Source organism: Theropithecus gelada, chromosome 2 (genome assembly GCF_003255815.1).
Source record: "Theropithecus gelada isolate Dixy chromosome 2, Tgel_1.0, whole genome shotgun sequence".
Classification (NCBI taxonomy): Eukaryota; Metazoa; Chordata; class Mammalia; order Primates; family Cercopithecidae; genus Theropithecus; species Theropithecus gelada.
The window spans coordinates 64,168,423-64,182,922 of NC_037669.1; positions in this window are offsets into that span (position 1 = coordinate 64,168,423).

Consider the following 14,500-nt stretch of genomic DNA (forward strand, 5'->3'; position numbering starts at 1 on the left):
AGTTTTTAATGCAGACTCCAAACCTTACCCCGGACCTACAGAAACTCAATCTTCTGACCTGAGATTAGATAATCTGAAATTTTAATGAGTTTCCCAGATGATTTTCATGAATAGGGCAGCCATATAATTTATCATCCAAAGTGGAGGTGCTGAGCATAGCAGGAAGTACTGTGAATAATTACACCAGGACTCACTTAAGGCAAACTAGCATGTGTGGTTACCACACTTAAGAACATCAACTTGAGAAGTGCTGCCTACAACAGTGGTTCTCATTCCCAGATGCACACTGGAATCACCAGGGGTGCTTCTAAAAATAATATTTATACACAGGTCCTCTCCAAAGCAATTAAATCAGACACCAGTATTTTAAAATAGCCCCCCCCAACAGATGATTCTAAGTGTAATTATCTGATTCTTATTAAATCCATGTTTATCTTTAAAAGAAAAAAAGGAAGAAAGCTTTGTTAGAAAAATAAAAATAATATTGTCACATAAAAAAGTCTGCACTGAGTGGAGGGAGGGAGGAAGGGAAAGGTTGGAAAACTACCTACTGGTGGTGCTTTGCTCAGTGACTGGGTAACAGGGTCATTCATACCCCAAACCTCAGCATCATGCAGTATGCCCAGGTAACCAACCTGCACATGTACCCCCTGAATCTAAAATTAAAAAATAAAGTCAGGATCATCTTGTCCAAAGTTATTAGGTGCTTCCAATAGCTCATAAACCTCATGTATGTAAACCAGGAGAATATAATTTTAATACAGTACAGCCAGAAGGTGCCTGTGGTTACCTGGGCTTCATGGGCTGAAGTAACAGGAATGCCATAAATCTGCCTTCTAGAATCAGAAGAAAACATCTGGGAGCAATGGCTCTGAAAAAAGAAGACCTCCTTTACTCAGACAAATCACTTTTTCCGGCCTCTGGGAAGATCCGTGGCAAGAGAAACAGAAGGGCTGTTGATTGAAGGTGTGCCGTTAAAAAGGAGACAGAGAATTACTCAGAGGTGTGAAGCCAAGTTTCTCATGGAAGGGAAGAGCCTCATGGAGAAGCAGCTGGGAAAGAGGAAGTGTTAGAGGTGGCTGCTTCCAAGGGGAGCTCATGATCACTTCATAAGGCCTGACATTGAGTTTCAGAGTCACGCAGCACCCTGGGGCATGAGTGAGTTCAGAAACTATTAGCTCTGATGTGAGGTTTGGTGGTTACCTAGTAAAATATAGTCCTTGACTTCTAGTCTCTTAAGTAATATCCCTCTCTTCTCTTGTCTACCTAGGGTCAAACAATGAAAATTGGTCTGAAATTGTAGGTGGTTTTGAGGGTGGAATTTATGATAGGGAACAGAGAGGACAAGAAAATTGGGTATTAGCCTTAAAGACCAGCTTTGCAGAAAAGCAAAGGTAGGTTCGAATGTTGACCCTACCATGTATAAGCTATGGGATTCTTAGCCTTTTTTTTCTCTTTTGCAAAATGGTTAAATTGACCCCTAGCACAAAGTTGCTGAAAGGATTGAGATAAGCCATAAATAGTGAATGGCACCGTGGATGCTTAGCTAATTAATAGTATTGCTGTTCCTAAATAAGCAAAAGACTGCAGGAGTTTGAGAGTTATTTAACAGAAAAGATCAAAGCATCATCAAGTATATAAAAAGTAACTTGACAGGTCGGGCATGGTGGCTCATGCCTATAATTCCAGCACTTTGGGAGGCCGACATGGGTGGATCACCTGAGGTCAGGAGTTCGAGAGTGGCCTGGCCAACATGGAGAAACCTCATCTCTACTGAAAATACAAAATAGTCAAGTGTGGTGGTGTGCACCTGTAATCCCAGCTACTAGGGACACTGAGGCAGGAGAAGTGCTTGAACCTGGGAGGTGGAGGTTGCAGTGAGCTGAGATTGAGCCACCGCACTCCAGCTTGGGCAACAGAGCCAGAGTCCATCTCAAAAAAAAAAAAAAGTAACTTGACAGTCAAGAATATGAAATGATCAGGAGATGTCAGTGCCCAGAAATCTGAACAGCTCAAGGAGGACTTCCTCAGATAAAAAAAAATAATTAAGTGCTCATAAATACACCATCCAAGTGGTGAATGTAGAAACCTGGGAGGTAGAAGAATGAAGTTACCAGTTGATTATAATACAAAGGGTCTGTAAAAATGTATATTTAGAAAGCAGTATGTCAAAATGATTCTGATTTATTTTTCACTACTGTTTTAGGACTCTAAACTGATTTGTGGATAATGGTTTAATGGGTTAAACACAAGTATTTTTAGATCCATGGGCAAAAACATTTTCTGTTATCAAAAGACCTATCAGGGACAATGATTCCTTTAGAAGTATTTTCTTAGAAATTTATGTGCTAAAGGGTCTGAGAAGGCATGTAGCCAAGCTTTATAAAGCACTTACCAAACCTTGGGGCCCAGCATGCTTTTTTCAAGCAATGCTTACATATTTTTCAAGCACTATTATATCTGCGGCCATTACTTTAGATGGAACCCAGTAGGTCATCTGGTCTAGATCATTCATTTGATAATTGAGTTTCTCTACCTAGATTTAGGCAAATTTATTCAAAAACTGCATTATTAGCTTTAACCATAAGTTCTGTCAAATCAACATAGAGAAAATATTTTTTTCATTATTTTTGTGTTTTACAATAAAATTCATTTTGCATAAAAGTGGCCCGTATAGCTCAGTACTATTTAAAGTAGTATTTGCTTATTTTTCTTCTACCCTTAAATATTTCTGTACTTCTTCATACAAACCTTTGTAAAAAAACAGGGTGGCTTTCTATATAAACTGATTTTATTGAGAATATCCTAGTCTTCTATTTTTCTCTGTAGATGCCTTGATTTAGCATATTCATATTCATTATCTCTATTGATGCACTTAACATGTCAACAGCATAATATGTTTTTTTCTTCTAATGTGTAAAATTGACATTTTTTATGAAGCTACCAGAATTTTTCTTAAGTATTTATTTTCATCTCATTTATAATTGGCAGAATTTCTTGCTTCATACAATTTAGAGATGAAAGACATTTTATTATTCTTTATAGTAAATGAAACAGCTTTCTGTGTTTCTAGATCTCATTTATTACATCCATTAGTTTGGGAGATTTTCATTTGTTTGGTTTGACAATTATGCTCATATAATCTTCTCAAGAAATATTCTGCTTAGTTGCAAAGAAAGAACTAAATATAATAGAGATTATGTCTTGAACAATGCTATTTCTATTTAATTAGATGTATTTGAATTTTTCCCCAATTAACAATTTCTCAGATACTGTTATCCTATTCTCTTCCTTATTCCTCTGCCTAATTTGCTGAAAATGTGGGCTACACCTGCTACTTTCCTTGCTTATTTGTAACTCTGTAATAGGTCTCTGTCCTTTGTACTGACACTCTGTATCTATGCAAACAATTGGCTTCTATGTTTGTTTCCTATTGCTACTATAACAAATTGTTACAACTCAGTGGATTAAAACAACACAAACTTATTTTCTTACATTTCTGGAGGTCAGAAGTCCAAATTAGATCTCACTGAGCTAAAATCAAGGTGTCAGCAGGTCTGTGTTCCTTTCTGGTAAATTAATTCCCTTGCTTTTCCAACCTCTAGAGTCCGCCTGCATCTTTTGGCTTCTGACATCTTCCATCTTAAAAGCTAGCAATGGCCAATCAAGCCTTTCTTACCCTGAATCACTCTGATGACTCTTCTGCTGCCCTCTTTCGCATATAAAGGACCATTACAATTACATTGGTACCATTTGGATAATTCAGAGCAGTCTATTTTTAAGGTCAGTTGATTATCAACTTTAAGTCCATCTGCAACCTTAATTCTCCCTTGCCATTTAGCATAACATAATCACTAATTTCAAGAATTAGAATGTGGGAATATTTGGAGGCCATTATTTTGCCTAACTCAATTTTTCATCACCAACTTTAGTCACCTTCATCCCCTTCCTCTTAGACTTTCATCACCTAAGTTGATTTCCTTTCTCTTATAATTCCCCAATGGATATATTCTCTTTATTCTTATATTGTTCTATATCAATCTCCATTTATGATAATTCTTCCTCTGTTTTTGGAACTCAGTTGTGGGTGTTCTCTGAGATTTTCTTTAATATTCCAATCTCCTTTCCTTACATTTTCTTTTTTGAAGAAATTCTATATTTTTCTATCTGAAGATATGATTTTTCTCTCTAACGTGGACAATCCCAAAATTCATATTTTTAGTCTTGTTTTCTCTTTTGAAACCAAATCCCATATCTTATAAATTCTGTTGAATAATTTCTTTTGGTTATTCTGCAGTCATTATCCAGTTTCATAGCTGTTTCTCTTTAGGGCTCAGAGATAACTTAAAAGAAGACAAGAAACAGAGGTCAGAATATCAAAATAGCTTATTGATAGAATTGAATCTAGATCACTGCAGGATATTATCATTTAGCCCAAAGATTTATTTAGGAAAAATATTTTAATATTTCCTTCTTTCTCTGCACAATTCTTTATAAGCAACATAACATCCCAAGGTACAAGTTAAGTGGTAAATAGGAACATTTCAATCAGGGATGAGAAACATTGTCTTGCGCCAGCTTACTTTTCTCCTTCATTCAGAAATATTTGTCTTTGGAATATCAAGATTTATTCACTTTGTGTATTCACAATATGTCATATTCTACTAAAAAGCACTGAAGTATTCAAGTGCATTAGTCTGTTTTCATGCTGCTAGTAGACATACCTGAGACAGAGTAATTTATAAAGCAAAAGAGTGCTAATGGACTCACAGTTTCACATGGCTGGAGAGGCCTCACAATCATGGTGGAAGGTGAAGGAGGAGCAAAGGCACATCTTAACATGGTGGCAGGCAAGAGAACTTGTGCAGGGCAACTGGGAACTGCCCTTTATAAAACCATCAGATTTCATGAGACTTATTCAATAACATGTGACCGGTATGGGGGAAACTGCCCTCATGATTCCTGTGTCCCTCCCATAACATACAGGGATTATGGAAACTACAATTCAAAATGAGATTTGGGTGGGGACACAGCCAAACCATATCACCAGGATTCACTATCTATCTTGATGTTTAATTCCCTCTTGCATGTCAACCACCAAAAGATAAGAAAAATACTCACCAAGACATGATTTTGCATAGCACCTATATGAAAGGTGACATAATCCATGCCAAAGAGAGTTTTTTTTTTTTTTAATCACTTTTTAGCTCTCTTCACTGAGTTAGAAAATGCAAGATAGAAAGCTGGAACTTGATGCAATAATTAGCAAGTTATTATACCAGACAATTTAGGTGGAGGCATCAGAATAAGTCCACAATTTTAAAGCTCCTAAATTATTTGCAATATTCTTCCACAGTCTTACTGTCTTGATTTGATCAGTTAAAGTATTAATCAGTGCCACATTTTATCTACTCATTCAGACATGGACTCTCTTGCCAGTTTTTACTACTTTCAGCCTCCTTTTTCCTCCTCACCCACATCCATTAATCATCACGTCCTATGAAATAATTACTTCTCTTGGTGGCTCCCTTTTACATAGGTCGCTTCATTCTAATTCTTTTTTTGTTTATTTTTGTTTATTTTTTTATTTTTTATTTATTATTATTATTATACTTTAAGTTCTAGGGTACATGTGCATAACGTGCAGGTTTGTTACATATGTATACTTGTGCCATGTTGCTGTGCTGCACCCATCAACTCGTCAGCACCCAGCTACTCGTCATTTACATCAGGTATAACTCCCAATGCAATCCCTCCCCCCTCCCCCCTCCCCATGATAGGCCCCTCCCCATGATAGGCCCCGGTCTGATGTTCCCCTTCCCGAGTCCAAGTGATCTCATTGTTCAGTTTCCACCTATGAGTGAGAACATGCGGTGTTTGGTTTTCTGTTCTTGTGATAGTTTGCTAAGAATGATGGTTTCCAGCTGCATCCATGTCCCTACAAAGGACACAAACTCATCCTTGTTTATGGCTGCATAGTATTCCATGGTGTAGATGTGCCACATTTTCTTAATCCAGTCTGTCACTGATGGACATTTGGGTTGATTCCAAGTCTTTGCTATTGTGAATAGTGCCACAATAAACATATGTGTGCATGTGTCTTTATAGCAGCATGATTTATAATCCTTTGGGTATATACCCAGTAATGGGATGGCTGGGTCATATGGTACATCTAGTTCTAGATCCTTGGGGAATCGCCATACTGTTTTTCCATAATGGTTGAACTAGTTTACAATCCCACCAATAGTGTAAAAGTGTTCCTATTTCTCCACATCCTCTCCAGCACCTGTTGTTTCCTGACTTTTTAATGATCGCCATTCTAACCAGTGTGAGATGGTATCTCGTTGTGGTTTTGATTTGCATTTCTCTGATGGCCAGTGATGATGAGCATTTTTTCATGTGTCTGTTGGCTGTATGAATGTCTTCTTTTGAGAAATGTCTGTTCATATCCTTTTCCCACTTTTTGATGGGGCTGTTTGTTTTTTTCTTATTTTTCAAAATTGAGATATCACAATATCTGGTCAATTGATTCCCTTGCCTCTATCTTTTTTCCTTATCTTTCAAAGAAAGTCTAAATATGATTGTCAACTAAATTTTGTAATGCACCAATTCCTCATTGTTCTACTTTAAACATCTTTAGTGGCTCTCCAGTATTTAGAGTATAAAGCTCCAAATATTTAGACTCTTGTTTATGAGTTTTCACAATTGCTCAGAATTACCTTCATAATTTCATTTGTCATTAACAAATTACATAGCAACTACATCCCTTAGATTATCACAAAGTTTCTGTAAAAGCAAATCAAAGAAAACAAATTAAAAATAAAACATGTTCCAGCAGATTGGAAGAATAAAGATTTTAGAAAAATTAGACAGGCTTCTTTCCTCTGGGTATACTAATATGTATTATGAAACTTCAAGGTGTGATTCTGATAAGCAGGGATTTCTGTACATTTAATTTAAAAAGCTTCTTTTGTTCACCAAACACTATCGACATTTTTGAGTGATGCTAATGTTCCAAGGAAAAAGAAATTGAGAAATCTTCTGCACTGTACACTTGACTGGTGTCACCTCTTTGTGCACCTGCATGATCTGCTGATTCCTGAGGTGTCTGTAGTTTGATGCAGCTGGTTTGTCTTCACAGTCACTTCTTCCCTGTTATTAGTTGCCTGTAGACGAGATCATCTTGGGAACAACATAAAATCCTATTTAAATGAGCAGCAGTAAAAAGTTATTTGTTTTTTTAGCCATAAAACTCTTAGAATTTGACTTAGTACTATCCTAACACGCTCTGGTGGTTTTAAAAGAAACTTACTCTCTCTCACTGTTAATCACTGGATGTTAAAGCTTAGGTGAATATCATTTTAAAAGCAAGAACTAAGTAAACAGGCATAATTTTGAGAAAATAAATTCAAGGATATTATATAAGTCAAACTGAAATTGACTATAGAGATTGTTATCTCACACACAGGGAATACAAACCATATTTTTAGGTCCTTAGGCAACATGGAGCCTACAGAATTACTAATCATAATTACTATTCACTGTGCTGAATGCCTACTATGTGTGAGAACTGTGCTATTGTCTTTGGTCTTTGCTAACATTATTTAATTCTTATAACAATCCCATGAAATCAGTAACACTGTCTTCATTTTACAGAATTACAATGAAAAATAATGGTTCATTAATTTACTAAAAGTCACACAACTACTAAATAGTAGAGTGGACTATGTCTTTACCATTTTTTAAACCACGAAGTTTCACCAAGTGCTGAGTTTTGGCCCTCCACTATTGAAGAGGTACAAGGAGATTCTAGTGATAATTCAGAAGAAAGTTTAAATTACTATACAAAGAAAATATATAAAAAGGCTGAACAAATATTTATCTAGCTAGAAAAGGAAAGGGAAGATTAGAGAAGAAGTAAGTATACCATACATCCAGTTATGGTGCCAAAAGAATACAAGTTTAACAGTCATAGTCGTCAGTTGCTGCAGTAATTGACTAGGGCAGAATTAGCCAAAGAGAATCCATTGAATGGTGTCCAATAGATCAGAGTACTATCAGGAAGTCCAGAGAACTGAACTCAAAGATGGACAGAAGTAAGAAAAAAATAGGCAGCCAAGAAGACAACAATAAAAATCTTTTCATAAAACTAAATCAGTGAGGATAACTACAGCTAGTTTCTGAAGAGCATATGCCACAGATGTCAAAGCTATAGCCACAGCACTGATCCATTTACCCTGTTGCTTCTGAAAGTCACATGTTTAGGCTGCTACTGTCTACTTCTGCAGTAGACATGCAGTCAATCCTTCAGCTTGGTGATTCTTTGCACCATCACCTCCTAATTTCAAGAGCAGTTGGAAGCATCCCATTGACTGACCCTCCCTAGTTTCAAGGGATGAATAAAACATTGGTATGTGCTAATTTCAACTTTTATAGAGTGAATCTCTGCCATCTACTTACTCTTAAAGTGGCGAATTATCCAAAAAAAAAGATATATGGTATAGATGCTAAGTCATGAAAAAAGTAACAAGCATCCTTTACACTACATGCTGTCTTATGACTTCTTTTTATGTAAAATCTAGTATACAATCCATGAGTCTAAGTTGTAGCCACCATTTGAGGGATGTGGATAATTCATTCCACTCTGTTAACATTGTGATCTTCTAATATATGTTTACAAATCAGTAATTTTGAACTTAGAAACAATTAATAAGTAGCTAAGCTAACTCTACCTTACAACTAAGGTAAAGTTAAAGTTTTTACTAAAAGGGATTGTTGAGACAACATTTATTTAAGTGCAAATATAATTTAAACAAATAAATGCAAATATGACAGACAAAAAATACTTTGAAAAATTTACAGAAAGTGTGCAAAAGCTAATATTATATAAATCAACTTCAAAAATATTTAATAATTCGCTTCAGCCTGAGATGTCAACCTTTTACATACAGTGAACAAATATTTAATGAATAAGTTTTATACAAGAAGCACTTAAAATGGGTTATGAATTTAAATAAAAAGAAGTGTGAAAGACAAACATGAATGTTTCACTCAAAGAGCATACTTTTAGGGAAACTGAAAAATAAAAAGTGATGAGTATCACAAGAAAGATTCAAATAAAATAATGCACAGGTATTAATTTTACATGATAGAGTTAGAAAAGGCTGCATAAAATGTGGCATCTAAGAGAAATCCTGAAAAATGCATACAATTCAAATTAGAAGCAACAGAGAATTCAACGCAGTAGGAACAGCATGTGAAAGGCATAAATTAGGAGCTTGTGTGAGGCTCAATATATATCTCCACATAACTAAAGAATAATGTTGCAAGGAGTTACTGAAAACAATATTAGAATCACATTGTCTTGGCCCTTGAATAACTTGCTAAAGAATTTGTATTCCTAGCTTCCAGAAAATGGTGGATAAGACATAAGACTAATGTGCAGCTCCCACTTGGATGGACAGAGCAGTATATGGAGGACAGACATTCGCTCTGTCACCAAGGCTGGAGTACAGTGGCATGATCTCAACTCAGTGCAATCTCCACCTCCTGAGTTGAAGCAGTTCTCTTGCCTCAGACTCCCAAGTAACTGGAATTACAGGTGCATGCCAGCACACTAGGCTAATTTTTGTATTTTTAGCAGAGACAGGGTTTTTGCCATGTTGGCCAGGCTGGTCTCAAACTCCTGACCTCAAGTGATCCACCTACCTTGGCCTCCCAAAGTGCTGGGATTACAGGTGTGAGCCACTGTACCTGGTCTGAGTTTATCTCTACCACTCCTTTAAGGTATTCTTGTAAGGCAGGTTTAAATGAAATGAATTCTCTCAGCATTGGCTTGTCTGTGATGAATTTTATTTCTCCTTCTCTTATGAAGCTTAGTTTGGTGTGATATGAAATTATTGGTTGGAATTTCTTTTCTTTAAGGATGCTGAAAATAGGGCCCTGGTCTCTTCTTGCTTATAAAGTTTCTGTTGAGAGGTTTGCTGCTTAGCCTCTGTATAAGCTTCCCTCTGTATGTAGTTTAACCCTTTTCTCCAGCTGCCTTTAAGATTTTTTTGTGTGTGAGCGTGTTGACCTTGGTGAATCTGATGACAATACGCGTTGGATATGGATCCCAGCGGTCCATGACAAGATACTATCTTCTATAGTATCTAGCTGGGCTTGCCTGTGTTTATTGAATTTGCATGTCAACCTCTCTAGAGAGAATAGGGAAATTTTCATGGACTATATTCTCAAATATATTTTCCAAGTTTTTATTCTCTCTCCCCTCTCAGGAAACGCCAATAAGTTGTCGATTTCGTCTCTTTATATAATACCATAATTCTTGGAGAATTTGTTCATTTGAAAAATTCTTTTTTCTTTATTTTTATCTGACTGAGTTGATTTGAATAACTGGTCTTCAAGCTCTGAGTTTCTTTCATCAGATTGGTCTATTTTCCTATTACTACTTCTGATTGTATAATGGAATTCTTGTAGTGAACTTTTTAGCTCTAGAAGTTCAGTTTGGTTGTTTTTAAAATGTTATTTCATCTTTCAGCTCTTGGGTTGTTTTACTAGATTCCTTAGATTTAGTTTCAACTTTGTCTTGATTCTTGAACTTTCTTGTCATCCAGATTTAGAATTCTACTTATGTCATTTCAGTCATTTCAGATTGGTTAAGCACAATTGCTGTGGAGCTAGTGGACTCATTTGGGGGTAAGGGGACACTCTGCCTTTTTAAATTGCCAGAGTTCTTGTCCACATTCTTTCTCATCTGGGAGAGTTGGTGTTCCTTTAACTATAGTATAAGTTGAGTATAGCCAATTGGCTTTGTTTCTGAATGTTTTCAGATGATCAAGATTCTGTACAGGTTTTTATTTGTGGCTGAATTTTTGTCCTTGGTTTCACAGCAGGGTATATCATCAAAACATTTTTGGTGTTATTGTTTGGGCTATGATCCAGTGGATAGTGCTTAAGAATAATGGACAGTAGACAGTCTCTTACTTAGCCACTTGGCTCCTCTATATTTCCTCATGTTTCCAGTCATACTCTGCCGTGCAGTGGGGAGAGAGGTAATTCCTCACCAAGTCTGAACTTAGGCCTTGGTGGAGCCCCTTCTGATCACTGTTCTGGGACACGTGGCTCCCTGGGCAAAGAACGTAGCAGGGAGATAGGTCACACTATTTTCTGGCTGGTCCTGAGGAAGAAGGCAAGTTCCGTTTCTATTCCAGCGAATGAACTGACACATGTCACCCCTCTTAGTCCTCTGAGAGGGTGGGCTCTTCTCCCACTTGAGTACTGGCCACAAATTTCAGCTTTGCACTTCTGAGCTGCACACTGCAGCTCTGGGGCACCAGGATTGGCCTGCAGCTCCATCCTCTGGACCCCTAGATTCAGGTACCAGGTGTAATGGGGATCCAAAGTGCTCCCAGGCCACCGGGAACATAAGCAGGTGGAGCAAAGCACCCAGGCTGGGCAGTGGAGACTGAGCCATGTATACTCTCCTCGAAAGCAGCTGGACATTGGCCCTGGGAGGGGCTGGTGGGCAGGAGGGCCTACAGAACAGACATGTACCAGTCCCACAGAGAAATCAGCCCCTGCTTCCTCCTAGCCTGGTGTTCAGCTGGAGCTAGAGCTTCTCAGAGGGTGACTGGGGAGTCCTGGGGAGTGGGTGGCTATGTCTTTGTTTGGACAGAGCCTCACTGTGCACAAAGGCCCGTGGTTCCATGCTGGCTGGAGCTCCATCTCTGTCTACTGTCTGGAAGGATCCCTCTGTCTGCTCAAATGTCCATGGTGGATGTGGGGCCCCCATAGCCAGGATCCCAGCAGTCCATGACAAGGATAGGCAGTCCTGCAGTTCTTCGTTCACCATTCCCAGGAGCCATTTGAGGTCAGTATTGGCTCAAGCATTGGCCTACCATGCACAAGGTTCCCAGCTTCCCACCTCCTCAGCCTCCACATCTGCATCAAATCTCCATTCACTGGGCGTTTTCTCTTCGAAGATCTGTCCATGGTATGTTGGTTTACCTGAAACTTTGGTCTTTTGGGGGCAGGAACAGCGCTTCCTGGCTGTGTCTAGTTGGCTACATTGTCCTTTACATTAGTCTTAGAGCTGGTATACTATTTGATGGACAAACGCTGGAGGCATTTCCAGTAAGAATGGAAACACGACAAGAATGAACATTATCAATAATATAATGTGATTATTACTATTTTAACACACAATTCAATATTAAACTTAAAATAGTGAGATATTTGACACTAAAGGAAACTTTTTGAATTAGTGATTATACACATATTGCATCTCAGTTTGGATAAGATTTTACTAAAAATATCTGATCGGTAATTTAAAGTTCATAAAGTGTACTGTTTAAAGTCAATTTACATTTCCAAGTTGTTCCCAATATATTTAAGAGATTTCTGACAATTGAATCAAATACCAGCTTTTAGATTTAGATTAGATAATTAAAATTTAATATAATGTTAAAATTCAGTTCATTTGATAAAGGAAAAAGTACAAATATATAAAGTTAAAAATAATAAGAAAGAAGTTACTATTAAAACCACAGAAAATTTTAAAATGACAAGAAACTTCCTTTATTAATTTGACACAAATAAATTTGAAATCAAGGATGAATTAATTATTTTCTAGAGAAATGAAGGTTACTTGAATTTATCTTATTAGCATTAGAAAGATTAAATTGACCAATTTCATAGAAGAAATGTAGGAAACAATTGGATAAATACTACACAAAATAGCACCAAGCCCACATAGTTTCACAAGGTAATTATTCTAAAGGTTTAAATAGCACATAGTCATAATGCTGTATGATTATTCAGAACATTGAAAGGGAAAGAAAACATCTTAATTCATTTCATGAAGAAACTATAGCACTGATACCTAAACCTGACAAAACAGTATAATGAAAGAAAACTATAGGTCAATATTACTCAAGAAAATAATGTAAAAATTTAAAATAAAAAATAGCAAACTTAATCCAACACTGTATTAAGAAAATGACACACCATAACTAAATAGGATTTATTTTAGGAATGAAAGATTGCTTTACTATTATAAAACCAATTCATTTCATATATACCCTGTTGACAATATAGAGGTGTAATTATATTATCTTCACAGATGCTGAGAAAGTCTTTGACAACAACAATAAAAAACACTAATTTATTTGGTTTTAAAAAACTCAAAGAAATAAGAACTTAGGGATCCTTTCTTAACATAATGAAATATATTTGCCTTAAGCTTAAAGTTGGTATACTATTTGATGGAGAAACACTAGAAGCATTTTCAGTAAGATTTGAAACAAGGCAAGAATACATATTATGACTAATACTATCCCATGTTATGCCACAGTTCTTAGATGAGCACCAACCCAATTAGATGAGATAAATTATTGAAAAGCATAAAAATAAAGAAGAAGTAAAACTACTTCTGTTTGCAATTTTTAAGATAATATAACTTGAAAATTCCAGAGGGTCAATGATAAAACTATCTCAAATACTCTAGTGAATTAGCTGAACGCTAGATTAACATTAACAAATTAGTAGCCTTTATATACTCTTTAACAATGAGCACTTAGAGAACTTAAGAGTAAATCCATGTATAAAAACAATAAGAACACTAAATACTTAGAAATAAATTTAATGAAAATGTGCAAAGTTTGTGAAAGGAAAATTTTAACACCAAGGACTCTAAAGAAGACTTTAAAAAGTAGGAAAATATCCTGTATTTTTGGATTAAATGATTCAACACTATAAGGATGTAAATTCTCCATAAGCTGACTTCTAAATTCATTCAAACCTAACAAAAATACCAACAAATTATGAAGTTAGGTAAATTAATACTAAAGTTCATATGGAATCACACACATAGAAGAATAGCAAGGAAAATAATTTTGTAAAAAAAGAAATAAGAGGAAGACTAAACATTAAAAGATATTACAAAGCCTTTGTATTTAAAAAGATGTCATACTGGCGCATGAATTGACACATAAAGTAGTGGAAAAGAACAGAAGGTCCAGATTTAAAACTAAATACATATGAGAATTTAGTATATGACAACAGCAGCACTTCAAACCACTTAAAAATAGACTTAATAACAGGTGCTGGGACAACAGAGTAGCCATTTGGAAAAGGTAAATTTAGATCCATATCTTATATCATATGCAAGAATAATCTGCAAAAGGACTGGAATTCTGGTGTAAAAAATAAAATCAAACAAGTACTTGAAAAATTCATAAATTTCTCTTTAACCTTGGTGTAAGAAAAGGTCTTCTAACTGTGACTCAAATTCAGAGTCAATAAAAGAAAAATGTCAATGAATTTGACTATATCATTTTTTTAATTTTTCAGGAAAAAAACCCAGTATAGAAAAAATCCAAAGACAGTCAATGAACTGGGAGAAAATATTTGCAACACTTACCACAGACAAACGACTAGTGGTATATTCTCTCTCTCTCTCTCTCTCTCTCTCTCTCTCTCTCTCTCTCCACCCCCTCCCCCC